The 15,482-nt window shown below is 38.9% G+C and overlaps 1 protein-coding gene across 13 annotated transcripts in view; it reads right to left on the reverse strand.

Annotated features, from left to right (window-relative positions):
- The window catches only part of ARHGEF9 (Cdc42 guanine nucleotide exchange factor 9), a 442,967-nt gene that overhangs the window by 100,287 nt on the left and 327,198 nt on the right, over positions 1-15,482 (reverse strand). The window contains exon 1 of one of the 13 annotated variants that reach the window (XM_073228009.1): positions 1,446-1,539. The exons of the other annotated variants lie outside the window; for them this stretch is intronic. The gene's annotated coding sequence lies outside the window, so the exon portion shown is untranslated. Of the gene's footprint in view, positions 1-1,445; positions 1,540-15,482 lie in introns of those variants that run through there. 13 annotated transcript variants of the gene reach the window in all.

The raw sequence follows: 15,482 nt of genomic DNA on the forward strand, positions 1-15,482 counted from the left end.
AGAAACTAAGATCAAGCAATTTAAATGCATCCCTATTTCTGCCACCGGAAAAGCCTGATGTTTGGGTGGGCTTAGGAGGACAGAGACTTTGGGATGGAGCTAGAGGGACAGTAATTATATCCCAACTCTGTGAATTATCCCCTTTCTCTCTGCCTCACAGAGGGTGGGGAGTATGACTACCACCCAGTGAACTTAGAGAAATTATCAGTATATATTTTACTTAATTGCCACACACCAAAGCAAGTAGGGTTCACTTAATTTTAATATATTTTGTAAGCATAGCCAAATATGCAAAAAATGTATCTTCATCCAGAACCTATCACCCTCTGCAAATGTTCTATTGGAAATCTCTTTCTAGTTTTGAAAGTCAACTTAATGCCTAAATAGTTGCCCTTTAATACAATCAATAGGCAATGAGGGATGATTATTCAAGGAACAAATCTGTTTAAAAAAGGTGATTCTAAAGCACTAATGCAAACACATCAAATACATAATGCTGTCTATCTGTAACAATAAAAACTTCATCCTCTAATAATCCACTAACATTTCCCATATTCTCATAAAGCAAGCTAAGCCCTCCCATGGAAAGAAAACATTAGGCAGACCTTTAAGAGACAAGAACCATTTATTTTCTTCTCAGGAATTTAAGACATGTCAAGTCAAAATGTTGGCTCCTGAATAGCTGGAATGAGATAACTCTTTTTGGAATTTCCAGTGGGAAGGGGCACAAGATATTGGTGGGCTACGGGGTGTGGAGGGAAAGCCAGGGAAAGACAGAATCAGATTTAGGTTCAAGCCATACTCAAAATAAAAATGAAAGGGCAGGAAGGCAACTGCAACCAGGTGAAAACAGATTCCTTACACAGAATTTAGTGGAAGAGTCACTTGTGGCTAGAACTAAAGGCCTGGTTTTCAGGACCCTTCCTTCATAGGAAGCTTCTGAGAAGACATAACCTTTAATATACTATAATGCAACAAACCCCAGAAGCCCACTACATGGGTTAACATATGGCCTTAATCCAAAAGAACAACTGGAAGATTTATTCATTCATTAAATCTATGTTAAGTGCTTACTATGTACCAGATACTGGAGATACAGCAGCAACAAAATAAACAGAAACCTCTGCCCTCTATGGAGCTGACATTCAAGGGAAGATGTTTCATAACCTAGCAAAAAGTGTCATGTAAGACCCAATTATTGTATACCCAGGTTCAGGGCCCCACAAAACATCCCATAGGCCTGACGCTATAACTTTCTGGTCTAACTTGAAGTCCACTGCTCTTGAGAACTTCCCTGTTCTGTGTAGATGAATGTCCTTGCCTGCTTGTATGTCAAAGTACATTGACACAGGCCAGACCATGAGCTCATCTTTCTTCAGCATGTGAGCCCAGAGTACCATATCAAACCCTGCCCAATAACCTGTGCAGTCTAATGCATTACCTACCTACAAATGTTTATAATTGACACGGCATTCAGTACACATCAGCTCCTAAGTGAAAAGTAAGAAGACAGACAATGCAGAGACTGGCAAGTTGGAAGGTTTTCCTGGAAGTCCTCTCCAGGGTACTTGAAGATTATTGTCTTCAGTCTTCAGAACTCCGAGCAAGGCTGGGTTAATGCAATTCAAGTTAACAAATATCTATTTTGGAGCTATTTGGTGTCTATCCACTGTAAGAGACATAAGAGTGAGCAAGACAAGTGACTCCTCCCACTTCCCTCAGTTATAGGCAGTGCTTTCCAAATCAGAGATTTCTGGTCCTCATCTCTTCCTTTTCCATTCCCACTATCATGGCCTGCACTCCCTGGGTGATTTCCGTGGGTGACTGCACAGCTCCAATCCCTCCCATATACCACAATGAGATGAATTTTCTTGACTATCACTTTGATTGGCTACTCTCATACTACCAAATCCTCAATGGCTCCCAGTTGCCAAGTCCACATCTCTCATCCTGGCATTCAAGCATTACCATATCTGGCTTTAACCTGCATTTCCATCCTTACTTTCCATTGTGTTTTTCAGCCCTTTAGGCTTCTCCTAAACTGGTCTAATTTTCTTTCCACAAATATTCTCCACTATGGTCTTTAATCCCATGTTTGAACATAGAAATGACATAATACAGGAGCACCTACATATGTGAAACAAATGCTAACAGAATTAAAGCAGAAAATAGAAAGCAATGCATTCATTTTAGGAGACTTCAACACTATACTCACTCCAAAGGAGAGATCAACCAGACAGAAAACAAGTAAGGAGACAGAGGCACTGAACAATACATTAGAACAGATGGACCTAATAGACATCTACAGAACACTCCACCCAAAAGCAGCATGATACACATTCTTCTCAAGTGCACATGGAACATTTTCAAGGTTAGATCATATACTAGACCACAAAGAGAGCCTCAGTAAATTCAAAAAGATTGAAATTGTACCAACCAACTTCTTAGACCACAAAGGCATAAAAATGGAAATAAATTCTGCAAAGAAAACAAAAACTCCCACAAACACATGGAGGCTTAACAACATGTGCCTAAATAATCAATGGATCAATGACCAAATAAAAACAGAGATCAAGCAATATATTGAGAAAAATGACAACAATAATTCCACCCTGAAAAATCTGTGGGACACAGCGAAGGCCATGCAAAGAGGCAAATATATTGCAATACAGGCCTACCTCTGGAAAGAAGAACAAACCCATATAAACAGTCTAAACTCACAATTAATGAAACAATAAAAAGAACAAGGGAGGCCCAAAGTCAGCAGAAGGAGGGACATAATAAAGATAAGAGCAGAAATAAAAAAAATTGAGAAGAATAAAACAATAGAAAGAATCAATGAAAGCAGGAACTGGTTCTTTGAGAAAATAAACAAAATAGATAAACCCCTAGCCAGACTTATCAAGAAAGAAAGAGAGTCTACACACATAAACAGAATCAGAAAGGGGAAAGGAAAAATCACTATGGACACCACAGAAATACAAAGAATTATTAGAGAATAATATGAAAAATTATATGCTAACAAACTAGATAACCTAGAAGAAATGTACATCCTAGAAAAATACAGCCTCCCAAGGCTGACCCAAGAAGAAACAGAAAGTATGAACAGACCAATTATCAGCAATGACATTGAATTAGTAATCAAAAAACTACCTAAGAACAAAAGACCGGTACCAGATGGTTTAATCACTGAATTTTATCAAACATTTAATGAAGACCTAATACCCATCCTCCTTAAAGTTTTCCGAAAAGTAGAAGAGGAGGGACTCCTTCCAATCTCATTCTATGAAGCCAGCATCACTCTAATACCAAAACCAGGCAAAGACCCCACAAAAAAATAAAATTATAGACCAATATCCTTGATGAACATACATGTAAAAATACTCAACAAAATATCAGCAAATTGAATTAAAAATACATAAAAAAGAACATCCATCATATTCAAGAAGGATTTATTCCAGGGATGCAATAATGGTACAATATTAGAAAATCCATCAATATCATACTCCACAATAACAAAAAGAAGATCAAAAACCACATGATCATCTTCATAGATGCTGAAAAAGCATTTGACGAAATTCTAAACTCCCAACAAAATGGGTATAGAGGGCAAGTACCTTAACATAATCAACGCCATATATGACAAACTCACAGCCAACATCATACTTAAAAGTGAGAAGCTGAAAGCCTTTCCTTTAAGATCAGAAACAATACAAGGATGCCCACTCTTCCCATTGTTATTCAACATAGTTCTGGAGGTCCTAGCAATGGCAATCAGACAAGGCAAAGAAATAAAAAGCATCCAGATTGGTAAGGAAAAGTTAAACTGTCACTGTTTGCAGATGACATGATATTGTACATAAAAAAAACCCTAAAGAATCCACTCTGAAACTACTAGAACTAATATATGAATTCAGCAAAGTAGTAGGATACAAAATTAATAGACAGAAATCTGCTGCACACCTATACACTAATGATGAACTAGCAGAAAGAGAAATCAGGAAAAAATATTCCATTCACAATTGCATCAAAAAGAATAAAATACCTAGGAATAAACCTAACAAAGGAAGTGAAAGACCTATACCCTGAAAACTACAAGACACATAGAGAAATTAAAGAAGACACCAATAAATGAAAATACATCGCATGCTCGTGGATAGAAAGATTTAATCTTGTCACAATGGTCCTACTGCCTAAAGCAATCTACAGATTCAATGCAATTCCCATCACAATATAAACAGCAGTCTTCAATGAACTAGAGCAAACAGTTCTAAAATTCATAAGGAACCACAAAAGACCCCAAACAGCCAAAGCAATCCTGAGAAGGAACAATAAAACCACAGTAGTAAAGATAATTAGGTAGGTACTGGTACAAGAACAGACCCATACATCAATGGAACAGAAGAGACAGCACAGATAAAAACCCAAGCATATATGGTCAATTAATAAATGATAAAGGAGCCATGGATATACATGGGGAAATGAAAGCCTCTTCAACAACTGGTATTGGCAAAACTGGACAGCTACATGTAAGAGAGTGAAACTGGATTATTGTCTATCCCCATACACAAAAGTAAACTCAAATGGAAATCTTCTGCATCTGTGGATGTTTTGCTGCCCTTGTCTAGCTTGGAGTAATACTTAGTCCATAGGCACACACCTGATCATCTACATTTGCCCTCTTACAGCACTAAACTATGTTTTCTACCTTTATCTTGCATCTACCTACCACTTCAGCATTTTATTAAAAATAATAATAATAATAATAATAAAGGGAGAGTGGGATCCACATATAAATCAAGTATAAAAATAAAACGAATATTCATATTTGACCTGATTGTTTATAGTTCATAATGCGTGATCAAAACCAAAAGTTTCTGTGATGAATGCCATTGTACTGTTCACCATGTAAGAATTTATTCACTATGTAAGAATTCGTTCACCATGTAAGAACTTGTTCGTTATGCTTCAGAAGATTGGAGAATGATGAGAATTAGGCTTGAGATGGATTAATGATTGTACATTGAGCGTTGACCCCCCTATACAGAATTTTATTGTTGTTAACAACCATTTGATCAATAAATATGAGAGATGCCCTCTCAAAAAAAAAAAAGTAAACTCAAATGGATCAAAGACCTGGATGTAAGTCACAAAATCATAAAACTCTTATAAGAAAACAGAGGCAAAAATCTCTTGAATATAAACATGAGCAACTTTTTCATGAATACATCTCATCGGGCAAGGGAAACAAAAGCAAGAATGAACAAATGCAACTTTATCAAACTAAAAAGCTTCTGTACATCAAAGGACACCATTAGTAGAATAAAAGGCATCCTGCAGTATGGGAGAATATGTTTGTAAATGACATATCCAACAAGGGGTTAACATCCAAAATACATAAATAACTCACACGCCTCAACACCCAAAAAGCAAATAACCCAATTAAAAAATGGGCAGAGGATCTGAACAGACACTTCTCCAAAGAAGAAATTCAGATGGCCAACAGGCACATGAAAAGATGCTCCACATCGCTAATTATCAGGGAAATGCAAATTAAAATCACAATGAGATATCATCTCACAACAGTTAGGTTGGCCAACATTGAAAAGACAAGGAACAACAAATGCTGGCGAGGATGTGGAGAAAGGGGAACCCTCCTGCACTGCTGGTAGGACAATATATTAGTTTAACCATTGTGGAAAGCAATATGGAGGTTCCTCAAAAAACTAAAAATAGAAATGCCATTTGACCTGGGAATTCGTAGGAATTTACCCAAAGAAAGTAAGATCTCAGATTCAAAAGGACATATGCACCCTTATGTTTATTGCAGCACTATTGACAATAGTTAAGGCACAGAAGCAACCTAAGTGTCCATCAGTAGATGAATGGATAAAGAAGAGGTGGTACATATACACAATGGAATATTATTCAGCCATAAGAAGAAAACAAATCCTACCATTTGCAACAACATGGATGGAGCTAGAGGGTATTATGCTCAGTGAAATAAGCCAGGCAGAGAAAGACATGTACCAAATGATTTCACTCATCAGCAGAGTGTAACAACAAAGCAAAAACTAAAGGACCTAAACAGCAGCAGACTAACAGACTCCAAGAAGGGACTAGCAGTTACCAAAGGGGTGTGGGGGAGGGTGGGTGGGGAGGATAGGAGAAGGGGATTGAGTGGTACAATGATTGGCACACATGGTGTTTGGGGGGTCACAGGGAAGACAGTGTAGCACAGAGAAGACAAGTAGTGACTCTGTGGCTACTTACTGCACTGATGGACAGTGACTTCAATGGGGTATGGGGGGAACTTGATAATATGGGTGAATGTAGTAAACACCATATTTTTCATGTGAAATCTTCATAAGATTGTATATCAATGATTTCTTAATAAAATATAAAGAAAAGAAATGACATAGTCCAGAGGCTTTCAACCACTTCAGCAACAATGAACCAATATCTCAACTTCCTGATAAAGAAACTGAGGCCCATAAAGGAGAAATGAGTGTTAAGGTGTTAGCAACATATCCAGATCCCCATTTTATATGCCTTTTTATTTTGTATGTACCTTCCATTTTTTCTTTCTGTTTTAAGTTACACAGTTGCTAGAGGAATGCATTTATTTTGTAAAAAGTTGAAATAGAAAAAATAAAGCAAATATTAAAATAAGGAATAAAAGAAGAAATATTACTACCAATATAACAGAAATAAATAAGATGAAAGGGAACATTATGCATAAATTAGATAACCTGGTGAAATGGACAAATTCCTAGATAAACACAAACTACAGAAACTGACTCAATAAGAAACAGAAAATCTGAATAGATCCATGATGAGATTGAATTAGTAATAAAAAAAACTCTCCATATGTAAAACAAAACCATAACAAGATGGCATTTCTGATGAATTCTGCCAAACATTTAAAGAAGAACTAACATTAGTCTTTCACAAACTCTTCCAAGAAAACAGAAATATAGACATTCTCAAGAATACTTGCAAACCAATCCAGTAACATATTTAAAAATCCACCTTACTAGAAGGGATCAATCCTAGGAATGTGAGGTTAGTTCAACATACAAAAATCAGCCAATGTAATATATTGTATTAATGGAATAAAGGTTAAATTAAAACACATGATCATCTCAGCATACACAGAAAAATCAAACACTCTTTCATGATTAAAAAAACATTCGACAAGTTAGGAATCAAAAGGAAGTTTCTCAAACTGGTGATGAAAATTTATGAAAAACGCCTAGTTAATATATTGAATGGAGAAAGTCTGAATACTGTTGTTAGGAATGTTAAGTAGAAAGGTAGACATGAGCATTCAGAACAGTAGAAAATAAGGTTCAAAGGAAAAGCCTCCCAAACTCCACTCAGGTAGGGAGTCCCAGATGAAGACAACAAAGGCTTTGCAGGGAGATAACGTCCTTCACAACCAGATTCCAATAGCAGCACAATCGAATGGAAGTAGAAGTACTCAAATCACACCTCGTCATGGGGAAAGGACATGCTCACTGAGAAGAAATGACTACATAGATGTACATGCTTTCAGTCAAAGAGGTGCCTCCTAGCCAGAATGCAGTATACAGGCTTCCCACCTAAAGGATTAAAGCCTTTCTTTACCTTGACTCTGACCTGCTCCCTTGGAGTATATTCAAATAAAACCTTTGCTCTGCTTCACTATTGTATCTCTGCCTTTCAATTCTTTGTTGCAGTGGAAACAAGAACCAAGGGGAACAAACTCAACCCGTAACACTTTCATCCTATGATCAAGAACAAACATCACTTACATGCAGCAATGGTATTGAAGATTCTGGCTACAGCAAAAGGGAAAAAGAAAAAAGAAAATGCACTCAGGGTGGAGCCAACATGGCAGCATGAGTAGGACAGTGGGAATCTCCTCCCAAAAACATATGTATTTTTGAAAATACAACAAATACAACTAATCCTAAAAGAGAGACCAGAAGACACAGGACAACAGCCAGACTACATCCACACATATGAGAGCCCAGCGCCTGGTGAAAGGGGTCAGACATAACCCCCGGCCCAGTGGGACACGAACACACCTCCCCCCAGCTCCTGGCGGGAGGGAGAGGGAGCCCAGGACTGCTAAACACCCACCCCCAGCCACCTGCACCAGAGCACAGACACAGTGCAAGCATGGAGGGCTGGAAACTAGGGAAATAGGGCAGCAATACCTTTGAGCAGGTTCCGAAGCTGATGCCCCTGTGACAAAGAAAAGCGAGTGCTTTTTGGAAGTCTTAAAGGGACAGGGACATAACAGCTGGACGGATACAATACAGGTCACAGCCCAGTGGCTGGAAATTTTAGGGAAAACCGGGTGCCCTAACCCCCTGGGCAACAGCTATGAGACCCCTCACAGAGGTATACAGCCAAACAGCTTGTCACAGTTGTCCCAGTAAAGAAAGGCGAGTAGCAAGTGAAAAGTTTGGCCCTCCCAGCTGACAGTCAATAGCACCTGTCAACATGAAAAGGCAAGAAAATATGATCCAGGCAAGACTAACCCAGACAGCTTCGGCATCTGCTACATCTTCCCCTGAAAAGGAACCTGGGGAGATAGATTTAACCAGTCTTCCTGAAGAAGAATTCAAAACAAAAGTCATAACCATGCTGATGGACTTGCAGAGAAATATGCAAGAACTAAGGAAGGAGAATACAGAAGTAAAACAAGCTCTGGAAGGACTTCAAAACAGAATGGACGAGATGCAAGAGACCACTAATGGACTAGAAAACAGAGAACAGGAACACAGAGAAGCTGATGCAGAGAGAGATAAAAGGATCTCCAGGAATGAAAGAATTCTAAGAGAGCTGAGGGACCAATCGAAACAGAAAAATATCTGCATTATAGGGGTACCAGAGGAAAAAGAGAGAGGAAAAAGGGATAGAAAGTATCATTGATCATTGAAGAAATAATTGCTGAGAACTTCCCCAAAGTGGGGGAGGAAATAGTTGCTCAGACTACGAAGGCACACAGAACACCTGAAAGATGGGATCCAAAGAGGTCAACACCAAGACACATAATAATTAAAATGACAAAGATCAAGGACAGGAAAGAGTATTAAAGACAGCCAGAGAGAGTAAAAAGGTCACCTACAAAGGAAAACCCATCAGGCTACCATCAGACTTCTCAATAGAAACCTTACAGACCAGAAGAGAATGGCATGATATATTGAATGCAATGAAACAGAAGGGCCTTGAACCAAGGCTACCGTATCCAGCACGATTATAATTTAAATATGAAGGAGGGATTAAACAATTCCCAGACAAGCAAAAGTTGAGGGAATTTGGCTCCCACAAACCACCTCTACAGGGACTGCTCCAGATGGGAGCACTCCTAAAAAGAGCACAGAACAAAACACCCAACATATGAAGAAGGGAGGAGGAAGAATAAGAAGGGAGAGAAATAAAGAATCATCAGACTGCATTTATAGTAGCTCAACAAGTGAGTTAAGTTAGACAGTAAGATAGTAAAGAAGCTAACCCTGAACATTTGGTAACCACAAACTTAAAGCCTGCAATGGCAATAAGTTCATACCTCTCAATAATCACCCTAAATGTAAATAGACTGAATGCACCAATCAAAAGACACAGAGTAATAGAATGGATAAAAAAGCAAGATCCATCCATATGCTGTTTACAAGAGACTCACCTCAAACCCAAAGACACGCACAGACTTAAGTCAAGGGATGGAAAAAGATATTTCATGCAAACAACAGAGAGAAGAAAGCAGGTGTTGCAATTCTGGTATCAGACAAAACAGACTTCAAAATAAAGAAAGTAACAAAAGACAAAGAAGGACATTACATAATGATAAAGGGCTCAGTCCAACAAGAGGATATAACCATTATAAATATATATGCACCCAATACAGGAGCACTAACATACCTGAAACAAATACTAACAGAACTAAAGGAGGAAATAGAATGCAATACATTCATTCTAGGAGACTTCAACACACCACTCACTCCAAAGGACAGATCTACCAGACAGAAAATAAGTAAGGACACAGAGGCACTGAACAACACACTAGAACAGATGGACCTAATAGACATCTACAGAACTCTACATCCAAAAGCAACAGGGTACACATTCTTCTCAAGTGCACATGGAACATTCTCCAGAATAGACCACATACTAGGCCACAAAAAGAGCCTCAGTAAATTCCAAAAGATTGAAATCCTACCAACCAACTTTTCAGACCACAAAGGCATAAAACTAGAAATAAACTGTACAAAGAAAGCAAAAAGGCTCACAAACACATGGAGGCTTAACAACACGCTCCTAAATAATCAATGGATCAATAACCAAATCAAAATGGAGATCCAGCCATATATGGAAACAAACGACAACAACAACACTAAGCCTCAACTACTGTGGGATACAGCAAAAGCAGTCTTAAGAGGAAAGTATATAGCAATCCAGGCATATTTAAAACAAGGAAGAACAATCCCAAATAAATGTTCTAATGCCACAAATATCGAAATTGGAAAAAGAAGAACAAATGAGGCCTAAGGTCAGCAGAAGGAGGGACATAATAAATATCAGAGAAGAAAAAAATAAACTTGAGAAGAATAAAACAATAGCAAAAATCAATGAAACCAAGAGCTGGTTCTTCGAGAAAATAAACAAAATAGATAAGCCTCTAGCCAGACTTATTAAGTGGAAAAGAGGGTCAACACAAATCAACAGTATCAGAAACGAGAAAGGAAAAATCACAACAGACCCCACAGAAATACAAAGAATTATTAGTGAGTACTATGAAAACCTATATGCTAACAAGCTGGGAAACCTAGGAGAAATGGACAACTTCCTAGAAAAATACAACCTTCCAAGACTGACCCAGAAAGAAACAGAAAATCTAAACAGACCAATTACCAGCAACAAAATTGAATTGGTAGTCAAAAAACTACCCTAGAACAAAACCCCCGGGCCAGATGGATTTACCTTGGAATTTTATCAGACATACAAGGAAGACATAATACCCATTCTCCTTAAAGTTTTCCAAAAAATAGAAGAGGAGGAAATACTCCCAAACTCATTCTCTGAAGCCAACATCACCCTAATACCAAGACCAGGCAAAGACCCCACCAAAAAAGAAAACTACAGACCAATATCCCTGATGAACGTAGATGCAAAAATACTCAACAAAATATTAGCACACTGAATTCAAAAATACATCAAAAGGATCATACACCATGACCAAGTGGTATTCATCCCAGGGATGCAAGGCTGGTACAATATTCTAAAATCCATCAACATCATCCACCACATCAACAGAAAGAAGGACAAAAACCACATGATCATCTCCATAGATGCTGAAAAAGCATTTGACAAAATTCAACATCCATTCATCATAAAAACTCTCAGCAAAATGGGAATAGAGGGCAAGTACCTCAACATAATAAAGGCCATCTATGATAAACCCACATCCAACATTATATTGAACAGCGAGAAGCTGAAAGCTTTTCCTCTGAGATCAGGAACTAGACAGGGATGTCCACTCTCCCTACTGTTATTTAACATAGTACTGGAGGTCCTAGCCATGGCAATTAGACAAAACAAAGAAATAGAAGGAATCCAGATTGGTAAAGAAGAAGTTAAACTGTCACTATTTGCAGATGACACTATTTTATGTATACATAAAAAACCTAAAGACTCTACCCCAAAACTACTAGAACTGATATCGGAATACAGCAAAGTTGCAGGATACAAAATCAACACACAGAAATCTGTGGCTTTCCTATACACTAACAATGAACCAACAGAAAGAGAAATCAGGAAAACAGCTCCATTCACAACTGCATCAAAAAAAATAAAATACCTAGGAATAAACCTAACGAAAGAAGTGAAAGACTTATACTCTGAAAACTACAAGTCACTCTTAAGAGAAATTAAAGGGGACACTAACAAATGGAAACTCATCCCATGCTCATGGCTAGGAAGAATTAATATCGTCAAAATGGTCATCCTGCCCAAAGCAATACACAGATTTGATGCAATCACTATGAAACTACCAGCAACATTCTTCAGTGAACTAGAACAAATAATTCAAAAATTCATATGGAAACACCAAAGACCCTGAATAGCCAAAGCAATCCTAAGAAAGTAGAATAAAGTAGGGGGGAATCTCACTCACCAACTTCTGAAAAATGGGCAAAACATTTTTCCAAAGAAGATAAGAAGATATATAAATGGCCAACAAACATATGAAAAGATGCTCAACACCATTAGCCATCATAGAAGTACAACTCAAAACTACAATGAGATAGTATATCCCACCCACTGAGATGGCTATAATAACAAAGAAAGGATAATAACATGTACTGATGAGGATGTGGAGAAATTGGAGCCCTCATACATTGCTGATAGAAATGTAAAATGGTACAGTTTTCCAAAGTGGAAAACATTTTAGCAATTCCTCAAAAAGTTAAATATATACTTACCATGTAAGCTAACCTAGGAATTCCACTCCTAGGAATATACTCAAGAGAACTGAAGATACATGTTCACACAAAAGCTTGTATACAAATGATCATGGCAGCATTATTAGGCAGCATAACAGACAAAATGTGAAAACAATTCAAATGTTCTTTAAATTATAAATGGATAAACCAAAATATTCTATATACAATAGAATATTATTTAGCAATACCAAGAAATGAAATACAATATGAATGAACCTTAAAAAACAGTATGCCAGAGGAGCAAGATGGTGGTGTGAGTAGGGCAGCACAAATCTCCTCCCAAAACCATATATTTTTGAAAATACAACAAATACAACTATTCCTAAAAGAGAGACCAGAAGATACAGTACAACAGCCAGGCTACATCTACACCTGTGAGAACTCAGCACCTCACGAAGAGGGTAAGATACAAGCTGTGGCCTGGTGGGACCTGAGCACTCCCCCAACCCCAGCTCCCAGGTGGGAGGAGAGAAGTTGGAGCGGGGAGGGAGTGGAAGTCCAGGACAGCTAAATACCCAGTACGAGTCATCCGCACTGGGAGCGTGGATACTCATTGCATGGTGTGCTGGATGTTATGGAAACGGAACAGTAAAATCTGCGAGCAGGTCCCCCCAGCCAGCGCCCAAGAGAGAAAAGAAAAGTGAGTGCTTTTTGAAAGTCATAAAGGGACAGGGACCTCACGGCTGGCTGGAAGCATCCCAGCACACTCAGCCCAGCATCTGGGAATCCTGAGGAGCTTCAGGCACCACAGAACCCTGGGTGGCAATGCACCCATGAAGCCCCTCATGGCAATAGGCAGCCTGACAGTCATTCCCCAGCTGGCATGGTGCCAACACAGTGGTCGAGGAGCCAGAGAGCAGCCATGTGCACCCGTGGCAGACGAGAAGCTGGAGAGAGGCCGTGTGTGGGGGTGGAAGTGGTAGAACAGCCGGAGAGTGGCTGCGTGCATCCAGGGTGGAAGAACACCTGGACACTGCACCTGCCCAGAGGTGGAGCAGCGGGACAGCGCGCATGCCCAGAGCAACCGCGCAGAATCACCTCCAGGCACGCAGCCACCAGGGACAGTCCCAGAGGCCGATGCTAGCACACAGCTGCCTGGTGCAGGCAGAGGAAACAGAGACAAGGTGCAGAGGAGAGACGTTCTTGCAGGAGAGCACACCCAGTGTGCCTGCCACTCCCTGCAGGGCTCCGGGCTACCCTGATGGTGACCTCACTCATGGCAGCTTAGGGGATTAATTCAGAGGCTGCTCCAGGTGTGCAGGAAACTGACTCAGGCAGTGGAGAAGGGCAAGGTGACCAACAAGCAGGAAAGGACTTTGTTCTCCCAGCTGACACATGCCCTACCTGCCTACAGCTACCTCTATCAACATGAAAAGACAGAAGAATTTGGTCCAGTCCAGAATTACCAAGACAACACCCAAGTGACGGCCTGGGAAGATAGATTTAACCAACCTTCCTGAAAAATAATTCAAAATGAAAGTCATAACCATGCCGACAGACCTGCACAGAAATATGCAAGAGCTAAAGGATCAAGTTAAGAGGGAGAATACAGAAATAAAACAATCTCTGGAAGGACTTAAGAGCAGACTGGATGAGGTGCAAGAGGATGTTAATGGAACAGAAATCAGAGAACAGGAACACAGAGAAGCTGAAGCAGAGAGAGATAAAAGGATCTCCAGGAATGAAAGAATATTAAGAGAACTGTGTGACCAATCCAAAAGGAACAATATTTGCATTATAGGAGTAAAATAACAAGAAGAGAGAGAAAAAGGGATAGAAACTGACTTGGAAAAAATTAATTGCTGAAAAACTCCCAAAACTGGGGGAGGAAATAGTCTCTCAGACCATGGAAGCCCACAGAACTCCCAACACAAGGGACCCTAGGAGGACAACACCAAGACATATAATAATTAAAATAGCAAAGATCAAGGACAAGGAAAGAGTATTAAAGGCAGCCAGAGAGAGAAAAAAGGTCACATACAAAGGAAAACCCATCAGGCTACCATCAGGCTTCACAAAAGAAACCTTACAGGCCAGAAGAGAGTGGCATGATATATTTAATGCAATGAAACAGAAGGGCCTTCAACCAAGAATACTGTATCCAGCACGATTATCATTTAAATATGAAGGAGGGATTAGACAATTCCCAGACAAGCAAAAGTTGGGGGAATGTGCCTCACACAAACTACCTCTACAGGATATTTTTAAGGGAATGCTCTAGATGGAAGCACTCCTAAGGCTAAATAGATGTCACCAGAGAAAATAAAATCACAACAAAGAAAGCAGACCAACCAAACACTAAAAAAAGGCAAAAAATAAAATCAACTACTCAAAAACGCAGTCAAAGGAAACACAAAAGAGTACAGAATAAAACACCTAACATATAAAGAATGGAGGAGGAATAAGAAGGGAGAGAAATAAAAAATCATCAGACTGTGTTTATAATAGCTTAATAAAACAGTTAAGTTAGATGGTTAGATAGTAAAGAAGCCACCCCTGAACCTTTGGTAACAAAAAATCTAAAGCCTTGCAATGGCAATAAGTACATATCTTTCAATAATCGCCCTAAATGTAAATGGACTGAATGCACCAATCAAAAGACACAGAGTAATAAAATGGATAAAAAAGCAAGACCCATCTATATGCTGCTTAAAGAGACACAGCTCAGACCCAAGGACATTCACAGACTAAAAGTCAAGGGATGGAAAAAGATATTTCATGCAAACAATAGGGAGAAAAAAGAAGAATGTGTTACACTACTTTTATCAGATAAAATAGAATTCAAAACAAAGAAAGTAACAAGAGTTAAAGAAGGACATTACATAATGATAAAGGAGTCAGTCCAACAAGAGAATATAACCATTATAATTATATATGCACCCAATACAGGAGCACCAACATATGTGAAACAAATACTAACAGAATTAAAGGAGGAAATAGAATGCAGTACATTCGTTCTAGGAGACTTCAACACACCACTCACTGCAAACG

Source organism: Manis javanica, chromosome X (assembly GCF_040802235.1).
Source record: "Manis javanica isolate MJ-LG chromosome X, MJ_LKY, whole genome shotgun sequence".
Taxonomy (NCBI): domain Eukaryota; kingdom Metazoa; phylum Chordata; class Mammalia; order Pholidota; family Manidae; genus Manis; species Manis javanica.